The sequence below is a fragment of the Macrobrachium rosenbergii genome, chromosome 13 (assembly GCF_040412425.1).
Source record: "Macrobrachium rosenbergii isolate ZJJX-2024 chromosome 13, ASM4041242v1, whole genome shotgun sequence".
Classification (NCBI taxonomy): Eukaryota; Metazoa; Arthropoda; class Malacostraca; order Decapoda; family Palaemonidae; genus Macrobrachium; species Macrobrachium rosenbergii.
This window is the reverse complement of record NC_089753.1, coordinates 38408165-38421665: the sequence shown is the minus strand read 5'-3', so window position 1 is coordinate 38421665 and position 13501 is coordinate 38408165. Positions and strand designations below refer to the sequence as shown.

The 13501-nt window shown below is 37.5% G+C and overlaps 1 protein-coding gene across 5 annotated transcripts in view; it reads left to right on the top strand.

Moving 5' to 3' along the window:
- The first annotated feature begins 55 nt into the window (after positions 1-55).
- Positions 56-13501, top strand: part of LOC136845208 (rho family-interacting cell polarization regulator 2-like) — a 440509-nt gene continuing 427063 nt past the window's right edge. For 2 of the 5 annotated variants that reach the window (XM_067115275.1, XM_067115268.1), the window contains exon 1: positions 84-287. The gene's annotated coding sequence lies outside the window, so the exon portion shown is untranslated. Of the gene's footprint in view, positions 288-13501 lie in introns of all 5 variants that reach the window. The other 3 variants (XM_067115266.1, XM_067115274.1, XM_067115270.1) reach the window with 3 other exon arrangements.

The following is a 13501-nucleotide window of genomic DNA, read 5'->3' as shown; positions in this document are numbered from 1 at the left end:
TTATTGAACATGTGTATAAATTTTGCTACTAAAATGATAAAGATGTAGAGACTGAGTGTTAGTAAGAAAAGTAGAGAAGAGATGGCAGTAACGTCACATCATCCAACTGAAAAGTGTCTTCTGCTACGTGACATTAAGTGTTTCTCACCATCCGTATCTGCCTCGAACGACCAGAAGTGTGTTCTGTAATTAAGAAACTGATTACGGTATCTTTGGATAACATTGTCTATTGAGGTGTTTCTAATCTAGTGTACATTCGTCCATAGAGCTGCTAATAGCTGCTAAACGTAAGCATTTGTATTTCCCATCATTAGATTGTTTTTATTTAGCAATCTGCTCTGGAATTTCAGCATGAAATATCCTCTAATGTGAGTGAGTGTTCTTTGATAATCAGTTGTTGTTGATGGTCACTGAGAAATGGGTATACCTAATGGTCCACAGAAAATATTTATCAATAAGCTTTCCTTGAGTGCCTTAGGCCAAAATAGGTATGTTTTCGTAGTCATGTCCAATTTCACGTTATTGTAGCAATTTTACCGTGAAAACATCCGTTTATGAATGTCTCATTTCATCAGATATTTCATTCAGGTTACACGGCAGTTTTCGAATCTGCATTGGACCAGTCTCATTATGTACATTAATGTACTGTACAAAAAAATATAAAATCTCATTTATTTAGTCAACATGGAATTTTCATCTTAAAGACTTAGCAACATAAAGATCAAATTGTTTCCTGATTAGACTAACAGGTAGACGACGTTAATAGAGTATTTGAAAATATTATATTATTTGACGTGAATAATATAAAATAAAGTGCTATTTAATGGTAGTGAAAGGAACGGTGAATCCTAGTTATTTTTCCCATCGATCTGACCTTTTGGCGAAGGGCATTTGGCCATGATGAGTTTGGCTGTTTGGTGTTAAGTGTGATACATATATACGTGTATATATATATATATATATATATATATATATATATATATGTGTGTGTGTGTGTGTGTGTGTGTGTGTGTGTGTGTGTGTGTGTGTGTGTGTATGTGTGTGCGTGTGTGTGTGTGTATGTGTGTCTAAAAGTGTTAGCAAGAGTTGGTTTGTACAGGTACCTGAGAGTAAATATAACGGTTGGTGGAGCATGGAAGGTCGCAGGGTATACACAAAAAATTAGGAGCTTTGGAGTGTCTATGGAAGCGAAGGTGGCAATGTATGAAGGGACTGTTGATACTGAACGCAAATTAAAGAAAATACGAACGTTTTGTGTGGCATATTTAATGTAAGAAGAATAGAAAGGGCAGGAAGCGTGGAGTGGCGATACTTAGTAGTAAAAAGATTAGTGTAGGCGAAAAAGTGCATCAGCGTTTTGAGATGGACAGGTAATGAGGAGAGAATGGGCAACAGTTTGTTGGTTAAAAGTGTCTAATTCGGAAGTGTTAAGAAAGTAGAAGGAAGACCCAGGAAGTGGTGGATAGATAGCATAAAAGAAGTTTTTGAAAGGAATGATCTTAATATCCAGGAAGTTTAAGAGTGTTTGAAGACAGGTTGATGGTACAGTGTGTGGGTGGGCTTGATACGTTACAAATGAGCCATTAGTGTAGGTGTATGAGGTGACTAATCATGTGGAAATTTTTGCAAATCGATACATAGAGTAGTTAATAGGTGAATGGGTCAGTGGCAGCTGCTTAATTTTTTCCTGGATCTACTTCCTATTCGGTAAACTTGTGCACACACAGACACCACGCACACCACACATAAGCCTATATATATATATATATATATATATATATATATATATATATATATATATATATATATGAGGGAGAGAGAGAGAGAGAGAGAGAGAGAGCACATCTTTGATCTGTTCATGGGTTAATGCCACAGTTTAAGCCCGACCTGGCGACATTTAATTCTTTCTACACGTGTTCAACTCCTCAATTGTATAGCTATGCGCCACAGCTCGGCTTTAAAGAGACCCCCTTGGAAGTTGCGGGTGTTAAGGGGTTGGGGAGGGGAGGGGGGATGTTGGCGATAGATAGGCTGGGGTTGCGGGTAGAGAGGGGGTGGGGAAGAGGTAGCTAACACCTGCAAATGATGAGTCGTTAAGATCGAATTCGATGTGTGTAACTCGGTGCTTGATGATGTGATTTTTACTTTTTTTTTTTTAGTTGTTTCATTGACGAGGTTTTATGCCTTATTTTCCGCTTATTTTTATTTATTTATTTATTTTTGGAAGTAGCGTTTTTACTGATTATTGCTAATGTTCCCATTTTAGAGTATTTTATTAATAATCGTAGTGTTGTTTACTGAATGTCAATTTTATATTTAATCTCTTTTATTCGTTATTTCTTTGTTACTTTTTGCATGGTTTTATGGTTTGTTTTTGCATTTTTTAAACAAGGAAATCCCCATTACGTAATTGCACACAAAGATAAATTACTGTCTATTTCCTGTTAGTTTAGGATTGCAAAGTAAAAAGCTAATTTTATTTTCGCCCTTTTTATATTTGTGGTTGCGCTAAGTCTTGACAACAAAGAATGACATTATTACAGACAAGTATTATTTTATGTTTTGAGTTCCATCTGGTCAGAAAAATGGTTACTCGGTATTTTCGCTCAGTTGCATCTTTATTCTCAACAACTGTGTCCTCCAAATGCTTCATGCATAAAAAAAGCAGTGTATAATTCTCTCTCTCTCTCTCTCTCTCTCTCTCTCTCTCTCTCTCTCTCTCTCTCTCTCTCTCTCTCTCTCTCTCTCTCTCATGCTTCTTTTCCTTCCTGTTCTCCAAGGCTTGTTCGAGTACGGATGCGTCACGGTTTTACAATATGCATCGCTTAGAGTTGTTTAGATGGTTTAACTATTGTACGTGAGTCTGACTTGGCACACTCGAAATAAGCCTCACTTCATATGACGTCTTTCATTCTATGTATACATTTATTATCCGCGTCCTGAATTATTAGTTGTTAATTACTGCAATGAACACAATCCGTTGGCTGTGGAAAGAGCCATTCTTTTATTTTTCAAGGACGCTCGCGACTGCGTCCCGACTTTCGTCACAAAAAACGGGCAGTACATCTTGAGACTAGTGTTTCACTGACTCGGAAATGAATTACCCAAGTGCAGTTAGGAGCGCTTGTTTGTGGGATGATGGTTGTTCCGTTCACATGTCACGGAATATGTCTGTGACCAGCTAACAAGCCCAATAAATTGCGGAGATAAGCAAGCTCGGCTCTAGCACTCCAGATTGTTGTTGGTGATTTTGCCCTCATATTGTAGTCCCAGTTACAGATTCAAAACATGAGGAGAAATAATGCTACTTTAACTCGATTATTATTAATAATTACTTTGTAGTTATTCTGGTTTTACATGTTACTTTTGGTGTAGTGGCTGCTTTTCCCTTATATAAAATTTTTAATGTCGACATGAACAAAAGCATTCGGAGAGCGTAAACTTCCACCAAGACCGAGCAATCTGTCTTCCAGGACGTCCCTTTTGCCCAAAAGTTACATTCGTATCTTCTCCAAGATCTAATCACTTGTTGCCAGCCACCATCCACACAAGGCCTGCCTTTGGTAAATTTTTTAATAAGATTCCACTTGTAACTTTTGTTTTTCGTGTAATCATACTGACAAGAAGACAAATAACCTCATCGACGGAAGTAGTTATGAGTCTAAAGCTAGGCCAGTGCAGCTATTATAGCCACGGTAGGAAATGAATTATAAACGGTACCACTTTGAACCCTGCAGTCGGAAATAAACAAACAACAAACGCGTACGTGCGCTGTACACACGCACATACACACACATATATATATGCAACGTAATGCCTGACCTGCTTTTATCTCTTATGCTTCTTGATGGCAGACAAAAGAAAGCGTTCATGTGCATGATTTGAATTGAGCACAAAGTTCCGCTCCAAGTTGTTCTTGCGCTGTTCCTTCGTTTATTGGTCTAGCTATGCATTCATTATTATTATTATTATTATTATTATTATTATTATTATTATTATTATTATTATTATTATTAACTGGTAGTAGTTTTCTGTCATTCCTTGTAACTGTTATTTGGTTTCATATACCAACATCCTTTACTTTTTCTCAAATAATAATTTCAGTTTCAGCATTTCATTTCAGGTTACTGAAATTCACCTTCTCTTCCTACGAGTACTCTTAAAAGACACTTAGCTACTGAAAGGCACTTTTTGCATGGCATGCAATATTACGGTATGTTCGATTTAGTAACTGGTATTATTGTTACGTATCTTACAATTTTTATAGCCTAATGGTTTGTCTGTGTTATTAATCTGTAATACTCCTTGTATGTAAGATTTTGTTGTAAATCCTATTTATTCTGGAGTGGGGCTTAGTTAATATATTTATTTGCCTTTTAGATTTGCATTTTGGCATGTCTCTTTAAATTGCACCGTAATTTTTCGACATTTATTTTGCTGTAGTCTTGTTTTATTCTCTAATCCACTTATATGGTTATTAAAATGCATCCTTAGTTTTCTTTAACTATATTTTTATTTGTAATTTTGGATTTTACAGTTTTCATACTGGCATGAATATATGTTAAACAGTACTCTGTAATCCCTTTTATCTAATATATGCGTATTTCATTCTTTTGTTTTTTGTCTGTGATTAAACTGGTGTTCAATATAACGCATGCTTGTCCATTATGCTTGATTTTTATGATCGTTATGGCATTTGCGTGATTTTTCTGTACTTATTTCGACCTCTTATTGGTGTAATTTTCTCTCTGTAATGCACTTTCATGTCGAATAAAATGCATGTTTATCGTTCTCCTTATTTTTTGTTTTATTTAAACCTTTACTTTTAGTATTTATTTTTGGTTTTGTAGAAAATGTTTTTTTTTTTTTTTTAATGTTATTGAGGAATTCTGGGTTGAGTAAGTCAAAATTGAAGTTTTTTTCATTCACAGTCATAGTAGCTTTACTAAAAAATCTACGAGAGAGAGAGAGAGAGAGAGAGAGAGAGAGAGAGAGAATTAGATATTGGTTCAAAATATCTGGTTATGAAAATTAAGTAAAAATTTTCTCAACACGTTTAAAGCTAAATTTTTTTTTTATTGAAAGCATCAGAGTGAGCGACAGAAAGAGATCGTCCTTTAATGCTTGGCTGACTAAATTAAAGCCGTTTCTTTTTTTCTGGATTTGTGGTCTATTTTCACACAGTTTATTTGAGAAAGAGAGAGCAAGCGAGAGAGAGAGGGGGGGGGCCCAAAAAAAAAAATCGCCGTGCTACGTCAGAGATCAATTAAAGCAGGTTCTTTCATTTTGCACGGGAACTGCTGTCCTTTTTATAATGGATTTAACAGTACTGGTCTGGATGCAACGTGATCGGGATACACGAGGGAGAAGCAGTTTCGTAAGAGTGGTGAAAAGTTTGACTTTGATGATGACAACGAAGCTCGGTGTTAGAATTTCTAGACGAGAGAGTGACTGGTGTATTATGTCTCTGTGGTTATTTAAAGCTTGCATGGATTGGATGCTGGAGGAAAGCAGAGTAACGATAAGAGAAGCAAGTGTGAGATAGAAAACGGGATCATGAGGGTTTAGGCTGATGCCCATTACGTAAATAGCTAAGTCTAAAAGGTCATCACCTGATTCTTTCCTGAAAGAATACTGACTGTCAGGAGGGAAGTATCTTGATTAAGGTGCTTGTATAAGGGCCTGAAGATTAACTTTCCATGAATGATGCAGAAAAAGTCAAGTATACCTTAGTTTAACCAGACCACTGAGCTGATTGACAGCTCTCCTTGGGCTGAGCCCGAAGGATTAGACTTATTTTACGTGGCTAAGAACCGGTTGGTTACCTAGCAACGGGACCTACAGCTTATTGTGGAATCCGAACCACATTATACCGAGAAATGATTTTCTATCATCAGATATAAATTCCTCTAATTCTGCATTGGCCGGCCGGAGACTCGAACTCGGAACTAACAGAGTGCTAGCCTAGAACTCTACCGGGTCGCCCAACGAGGAACTTGAGTGATGCAAAATGACATGCAAATGCTGCCCTCTGAATTCTGATACCCTTGAGGACAGATACAGCAATACATATAATTCAGCCTGTGTGGATAATATTACGTAGAAATCATCGGAGTAACTTTACGCCATCTTCAAATTGATAAAGCCAAAATTTTATAGCATCTTCCCCAACCTAGTTATCTATTCTAGGGTAACTAGGATCTTTTTAATTAGCACGGCGTCGATGTAGGCCTACCTGTTGGTTGTAACGGCAGGCTAAAGAAACCAATCAATCAATCATCCTATCGTCAGCTGATAAGGCCTAGGCAGTAGATCTAATTAAAAGGATTCTAATTTGTTCATAAATGATGAGGCTGAGTTATTTTTTGTCGTTTTGTGCGTGCATTTGTGTGTCTGTGTTATCCGATAATATTTCGGAGAAATGTCAATAAGCAAAGCATTGTATGTTGTGATAAATGATTCTCACAAAGCAACCACATCTGTAAACATGGACTAAGCCCGGACCATTTTTTTTTTTACGTAACATAGGTCTAGCAGCCGGAAATAGCGCCGGGCTAAAGAAAAACGATATGACTAAAATGCATGATTATGTGCTCATGTGTGCTTAGACTCCTCTCCCTTCCCTCCCCCACGCCCCGGCCCGTGCATGTTCACCAGCTCCCTCCCCCTTCCCGGGTGAGTCACTAATATCCTCACCCCGACCTTACCTACACACCCACGATTAAAAGTAACGAACCACACCCAGCTCTTGATGGAATATTTAGTTACTTTTGCTTGGTTTTGACCGAGACATGCTTACCTCTCTCTCTCTCTCTCTCTCTCTCTCTCTCTCTCTCTCTCTCTCTCTCTCTCTCTACGGCATTTTAATTCTAGTCGCATTATCTCTCATCTTGTATGAAATCTTTTTCTCTCTCTGCTACGTAGTGCATCCCATGTAGTAGACCCACAAGACTCTCTCTCTCTCTCTCTCTCTCTCTCTCTCTCTCTCTCTCTCTCTCTCTCACACACACACACACACACACACACACACACACACACACACACACACACACATACTTACATCTTGCATAATGCTACCTTAAGGTATTTCCATATTTATATAAGTTGGTTATATAAATATAGAAGTACCTAAAGGTAGCATTATACAAGAGGAAGATGCAAGGAATAAAAATAGATGGAGACTAATAAGGTCGAAAGAAGAAGAAGAAGATATATATATAAGCTGCCTGAAGAAAAAGCAAATTCAGAGAGAGAGAGAGAGACGCTATGGACCAGGATCGCAAGGCGGTCTGTAGCAGTGCTGAGGGGTACACCAAGGTTGGTTTGAGAATAACAAAAGACAGCCATATTTTGCTTAACACTACTGAGAACGAGCTGGAAGGATCATTTTTTAACAGCAAAAAGCCGAGATTATGGGCTTTGTATTATATTCTCCTGGCTAATGCGAGACGAGGCGGTGGTATTTTTGTAATTTGAACTTTGAAATATCTAGGTAGGGTAAAGGTCTACGTTTTCAATGGCCTTTGCACTAAATTCGCTAAGTCGCAAAGCGATTGAGGTAAATGACAAACTATATAGCTGTTCTCTTTAAACAACTAACACCCAGGCTAGGAGACAGACGGACTGTTCTCTTTAAACTCATCAGACCCAGTTTGGTAGGCCGAGACGCCTCACGTTTTCTCTTAAATCTGTCAAATCTATGAGACAAGGCGTGGAATGTAGCTTTTAAGATAATAAAGAGACGGATTTTAATTTGAAGATGAATTCGGGCCTGCCAGAAAGAAAATAATATGTCTTGATGTAGTGAGCACTTACATGGTGCCTTTTGAGAGTCGCTATAGGCCTAAGGTTTTGTATTTTATTTATTTGTTTTTTAGCCCGATGCGTTGAATTATCGCTCAGCCGTTTCTTTAACTAGGGATTTGGACCGAATGACTGTAGTTACTCCCATGCCAGTTGAAAAAATACTTAATGTAAACGTTAATTTAGCAAATAACTGTAATGAATTAAGGAGGTTTCTCTCTTGTATTCTAAACGGTCTTATACTATTTTAGTGGATTTTCTGAAATGCATTTTTTATACAATATCTATCTGTTTGTTGATTTATCTAATAATGCTAATTATAATAGCTAATTTTGTTTACCAAGCTAGGCTATATAATCAAGTGTAGAATACTCATTATATAGTTCGTAACCTTTTCATATCTTTAGCTTCAGTCATCTATTTTTAATCTTTGCGATGTTGTTCTTTTCCATGGAAAGTTCCTCTCTTTTGGTGTTTCACAGTAATAATAATAATAATCATCATCATCATCATCATCAGAAGAAGAAGAAGAAGAAGAAGCTGTTAATGTTCTCTAAGTTGTCCATGTAAGCTGAAACAAACCGAATTTAGTCCCATGTTACTTAAGCTGCGACGCTCAGCCTAGGTCTGTGAAAGTTCTTGGGCAACCAAATGCATTTCCTCCCGTGATATCGACGAGGGTGACTGCTATTCATAATGAATGCCGTTGCTAAAACAATGACAACAATACGCTCTTGCAATAAGAGAGACATAATGGCAGGACAGGTCTGGGAGGTGTTAAGGCCAGAAGGAAAGTGGTATGCCACAAGATGGAAAAGTGCGGTCGCACAGCTTCCTCCTAAAAGCCACCTTGGGCGTTGTTGTTTTTGTAGGCTTCTCCATTTTAAAGTTACTCGTTTTTTATAACATTTCAACGCAAAAAGGACTATAAAACTTCAGGGAGCAGACGTTTGCGTTTCTGTCACACTTAAAACAAGGTTTGCTTGCTCCGACTATAAGAAAGTAGCTCGTTCTTTGTAGCGGCCGATGTTAGGAGCAAAGTCAAAGGGTTTAAAAATCGCGATCAGTCCTTTATGAAGCTAATGGACTTACTGAGTAGGTGAGTAACGGACAATTTATGATTATGGTCGCTGGCAAAGGTCAAAGTGTAAACGATGCCTTGTGATAACGTCAGTATGATCTAGGAATGAAGAGATGTGGTAAATTGGTCTAATTGATGGGTTCGTGGCACTCAAACGCACACACATGCACGTATTATAAAGAAATGCAGTGATTAAGAAATTTTATTTCCGAACAAAGAGAAGGAAATTTTATAAATACGTATGGAGACTTTAAAGAGGTATAGAATCCAAATAAATTTACTTTTGCATCTCGGTGACAGAGCACTAGGCTCGAATTTGCGAGGTCCGGGATCAGAGAGAGGGTATGGGGCTAGCAACCTCATCCCTAGAGATTTATTGAGAACAGGGAGGCTTTACCCTTCTAGTGCCACCCACTCGAAGGTGGAAAAAGAGTTGAATAAATATATTCAGTAGGTAATATATGTAACTGGTTATGAGTCACAGAATAGCTGAGGCAAGAAAGAAAGCCATGGTAGGAATATGTGAGGTGATTGTTGATCCGCCTTTCCTTTATGGAATCGAAATGTGATGCTGAATGCAAATAAGATTTAAAAAAAGGTTCAAGATGTTGAGATTTACCTTTCGAGTAAAGAAGAACTGAAAAGGTGAGAAATTTTGAGGTTGGTGAAAGGTCTCCAGCGGATAGAAAGTAGACTGAGATCTGTAAGTCTGAGATGATTTGGTCATTTGGTGAGAAAGGATGAGAAACTGTTAATCGGAAAAGCAATAAATAAGGAAGTAGTAGGACACAGTTATAAGAAGGCCCAGAAAATCACGAAAAAAAGGGGATAGATGAAGACCTAGGCCTTATGGGAGTTCAGGTAGAAAGTGAGTGCAGATAACTCATATCACTTCTCTCTTCGTGAAGAAGAAACAGACGCAAAAACTTGAATAGTGATGAAAGGATGAAGCTGAGTTTTTTTTAAATGGTTTTGTCATGTACAGAGAATAGAGGACGAGGGGTTAGTGAAAATATATAGCAGAGTGGTTGTCTTAAAATTCAGGGAGCGTTAGCGTGTATGCAAGGTATAGGTGAATGGTACTGTGTGCATGAAGGGAATAGACGGTTGCTGGTGAGCCTCCTGTGTAGTTTTGTGAAGCGGGTAATGTTGCTGAAGGTTTTGGTTCTGAGGTTTATTCAACCACTAAATCGTTTACTGTTGCACTATTGTTTTGTTTTGTTTTTATTTTTCGTTTTTTTATTTTTTGGCCCATCTCCTGTTGAAGGAGACGGCTTAATCCCATACACACATAAATATAAATATATATATATATATATATATATATATATATATATATATATATATATATATATATATATATATATATATATATATATATATATATATATATATATATATATATATATATATATATATATATATATATATATATTACACAGGAGAATCGGCAGAATATATTATAACGGGAAATGCTTCCCATTAGCTAAGTGAAATGCTTCCAACTTAAATTTAAGCTTGGAAGAAAATTGAATAATATAAGGAAAAATAAGTTTGTAGAATTGCTTAGAGAGAGAGAGAGAGAGAAATCAACAATTTTATTTTAAAATTGCATAAGAAATGCCTCATTTGTTTGCATAAAATACCGTAGGAGAGAGAGAGAGAGAGAGAGAGAGAGAGAGAGAGAGAGAGAGAGAGAGAGAGAGAGAGAGAGATACGGAAACCTACAGGAAATCAATACGCCCGAGGGACCTTCTTCACGAGGTTACGATTCCGACGGACGTGAAGGCTAAGTTAGAGTGATGGACGTCTGATGTGTTCGGTCAGGTCGCCGTCGAGATTTTTCTGGGGGGCGCGCGCGCGCACTTGCCCGTTGTACTAGTCGTGATGCTATAGGAAGTAAAAAAAGCCTTTTGGGAGGTTGATTCACCGCTCCAGAATAGAATCCCTGTACTGGGAATATGTAAGAATTATTAACGAAAGAATACATAGTTCCTTGTTATTCTTTTGTTTATTCTATGCTGAGTGAACAGAGTACCATTTTGTTTACTCACCGGAGTAGAAAGGGTAACATTCTGTTTACTTCCCGGAATAGACAGGGTAACATTTAGTTGTTTATTCCCCGAGGCGAGCAGAGTAACATTTTGCTGTTTATTCCTCGTAGTAAACAGTGACATTTTGTTGTTTATTCCCCGGTGTAAAGTGAGTAACATTTTGTTCTTTATTCCCCGGATTAAGTTTAAGTATATCTTAGTTTAAATAGTCACTTTTTTTATTACTCGCGGCAAACAAGTAACATGTTTACTCCCCGGAGTAAACGGAGTCAAATTTTGTTGTTTATTCCCAGAGTAAACCGAGTCACATTTTGTTGTTTATTCCTCAGATTAAACAGGGTAACATTTTGTTGTTTATTCCTCGGAGTAAACAGAGTAACATTTTGCTGTTTATTCCTCTGAGTAAACAAAGTAACATTTTGCTGTTTATTCCTCGGAGCAAACAGGGTAACATTTTGCTATTTATTCCTCGGAGCAAACAGGGTAACATTTTGCTGTTTATTCCTTGGAGTAAACAGGGTAACATTTTGGTGTTTATTCCTGTGAGTAAACAGAGTAACATTTTGCTGTTTATTCCTCGGAGCAAACAGGGTAACATTTTGCTATTTATTCCTCGGAGTAAACAGGGTAACATTTTGCTGTTTATTCATCGGAGTAAACAGAGTAACATTTTGCTGTTTATTCCTCGGAGTAAACAGAGTAACATTTTGCTGTTTATTCCTCTGAGTAAACAGAGTAACATTTTGCTGTTTATTCCTCGGAGCAAACAGGGTAACATTTTGCTATTTATTCCTCGGAGCAAACAGGGTAACATTTTGCTGTTTATTCCTCGGAGTAAACAGGGTAACATTTTGCTGTTTATTCCTCTGAGTAAACAGAGTAACGTTTTGCTGTTTATTCCTCGGAGCAAACAGGGTAACATTTTGCTGTTTATCCCTCGGAGCAAACAGGGTAACATTTTGCTGTTTATTCCTCGGAGCAAACAGGGTAACATTTTGCTATTTATTCCTCCGAGTAAACAGGGTAACATTTTGGTGTTTATTCCTCGGAGTAAACAGAGTAACATTTTGCTGTTTATTCCTCGGAGTAAACAGAGTAACATTTTGCTGTTTATTCCTCTGAGTAAACAGGGTAACATTTTGCTGTTTATTCCTCGGAGTAAACAGGGTAACATTTTGGTGTTTATTCCTCGGAGTAAACAGAGTAACATTTTGGTGTTTATTCCTCGGAGTAAACAGAGTAACATTTTGCTGTTTATTCCTCGGAGCAAACAGGGTAACATTTTGCTATTTATTCCTCTGAGTAAACAGGGTAACATTTTGGTGTTTATTCCCGTGAGTAAACAGAGTAACATTTTGCTGTTTATTCCTCGGAGCAAACAGGGTAACATTTTGCTATTTATTCCTCGGAGCAAACAGGGTAACATTTTGCTGTTTATTCCTCGGAGTAAACAGAGTAACATTTTGCTGTTTATTCCTCGGAGTAAACAGAGTAACATTTTGCTGTTTATTCCTCTGAGTAAACAGAGTAACATTTCGCTGTTTATTCCTCGGAGCAAACAGGGTAACATTTTGCTGTTTATTCCTCGGAGCAAACAGGGTAACATTTTGTTGTTTATTCCTCTGAGTAAACAGGGTAACATTTTGCTGTTTATTCCTCGGAGCAAACAGGGTAACATTTTGCTATTTATTCCTCGGAGTAAACAGGGTAACATTTTGGTGTTTATTCCTCGGAGTAAACAGGGTAACATTTTGGTGTTTATTCCTCGGAGCAAACAGGGTAACATTTTGGTGTTTATTCCTCGGAGCAAACAGGGTAACATTTTGCTGTTTATTCCTCGGAGCAAACAGGGTAACATTTTGCTATTTATTCCTCGGAGTAAACAGGGTAACATTTTGCTGTTTATTCCTCGGAGCAAACAGGGTAACATTTTGCTGTTTATTCCTCGGAGTAAACAGGGTAACATTTTGGTGTTTATTCCTCAGAGTAAACAGAGTAACATTTTGGTGTTTATTCCTCGGAGCAAACAGAGTAACATTTTGCTGTTTATTCCTCGGAGCAAACAGAGTAACATTTTGCTATTTATTCCTCGGAAACAGAGTAACATTTTGCTGTATATTCCACGGAGCAAACAGAGTAACATTTTGTTGTCATTTCCTCGGAGTAAACAGGGTAACATTTTGGTGTTTATTCCTCTGAGTAAACAGAGTAACATTTCGCTGTTTATTCCTCGGAGCAAACAGGGTAACATTTTGCTATTTATTCCTCGGAGCAAACAGGGTAACATTTTGCTGTTTATTCCTCGGAGTAAACATGGTAACATTTTGGTGTTTATTCCTCGGAGTAAACAGAGTAACATTTTGCTGTTTATTCCTCGGAGCAAACAGGGTAACATTTTGCTATTTATTCCTCGGAGTAAACAGGGTAACATTTTGGTGTTTATTCCTCGGAGTAAACAGAGTAACATTTTGCTGTTTATTCCTCGGAGCAAACAGAGTAACATTTTGCTGTTTATTCCTCGGAGCAAACAGAGTAACATTTTGTTGTTTATTCCTCGGAGCAA